General features: G+C 38.9%; 1 pseudogene; it reads left to right on the top strand.

Moving 5' to 3' along the window:
* Positions 1-920: 920 nt before the first annotated feature.
* On the top strand, positions 921-1,265 carry LOC114891737 (annotated as a pseudogene).
* The last annotated feature ends 245 nt before the right edge of the window (positions 1,266-1,510 follow it).

Below are 1,510 nucleotides of genomic sequence, written 5' to 3'. Positions count from 1 at the left end.
AAGGTGGACTCATGACCTCTCTCATCTTGATTTCTTTCTCTGCTGCATTGAGATGCAAATGAACCCTGACATTTTGCCTACATTTCTTTCTCTTTTTCCTCCCTATCCATGTCTCTTTTTGTTCTTAAGCAGCTAATATGTTCAGGCTCTGCTGACACTTGCTGCCATAAATTGAACGATGTAGAACAGAACTCACACTGAAGTGTTGGTAATCTAGTGGGCTAATCAACCCAGAATTCGTATTTTAAAAGCATGGAATGGGGAATGATGTAATTTAGTGGAATTAGTGACTGACGGTCATGTCTCTGATTCTTAGATGAGGAAATAAGAGAGACAGAGAGAGAGAAAAAAATGCATTTGGGAATAGCTTTTATTATCATGTGGAAATCACATGCTGTATAGATCTCCAGAAGTTACTTATACTACATAATTGAAACTCTATACTCTTTGACTAGGTACTATATAGCATAGTGCCTATAGATCTCAGTACTGTATTGGATACTTAAAATTTGCTGATAAGATAGATCTTATGTTTCTTACCACACATATACACGATATTATAATAAAAGGGGTGGAAAGAGACTTTGGGACGTGATGGATGTCTTTTTGGCGTTCACAGCGGTGATGGTTTCATGGGTTTATATCTATCACCAAACTCATCGAGTTGTATACATTAAATATGTACAGCTTTTTACATGTCATTTATACCTCAACAGAGTGGTTTTAAAAAAATCACACCACTGCTCTCTGCATAACGCACTGCAAAAGCACAAACAATAAGAAAACTCTTGACCAAACTTAATCAAGCCAGTGAAGTAGCATCTTTCCAAAATGGAAATTGTTTGTGCCAGCAAACAAGCAGGAAGGCCTTAAAGACCCCACGTTAACAATTGTTATCGTAGGCTCCTGGGACCAGAACTTCTAAAATGACAAATATGTCTGGAAGGCTGTGGTCCAAGGGCATTTCTGCTGGCTATAAGTGAGGTATGGAACCAGAGGGAGCACACAGCTCTCCTGAAAATTGAAGGTGTATATACTTGAGATGAAACTGAATTCTATCTTGGCAAGAGATTTCCTTATGTGTACAAAGCAAAGGACAACACAGTTAACTCCTGGTGGAAAATCTAACAAAACCAGAGTAATTTGGGGAAAGAACTCACGCTCATGGAAACAGTGGCATGGTTCATGCCAAAGTCTGAAGCAACCTTCCTGCTAAGGCTATTGGACACAGAATCCATGTGATGCTGTACCCTTCAAGGATTTAAACTTATTGAAAAGTAAATAAAAAAGAGTGTGGATTTGTTCAAAAAAAAAAAAAAGCAATTGTTATCCAGTATTGACATCAATCTGAGGTTGCTCATCCCAGGGAGACCTTGACTTGAGTTGTGTTGTTCACTGTTGCACTGCAAGACCCAGCACAGTGCACTCAAGATATATTCACCAGATGAATGAATTCAAGAATGACCATAGCCCATGGAAGGTGAGAATTGCAACAGGGTCCCACAGAAAG

This window comes from Monodon monoceros, unplaced genomic scaffold (assembly GCF_005190385.1).
Source record: "Monodon monoceros isolate NGI ecotype Baffin Bay Population unplaced genomic scaffold, NGI_Narwhal_1 Super_Scaffold_12, whole genome shotgun sequence".
In the NCBI taxonomy this organism is placed as follows: domain Eukaryota; kingdom Metazoa; phylum Chordata; class Mammalia; order Artiodactyla; family Monodontidae; genus Monodon; species Monodon monoceros.
This window is presented reverse-complemented; position numbering and strand designations above follow the sequence as displayed.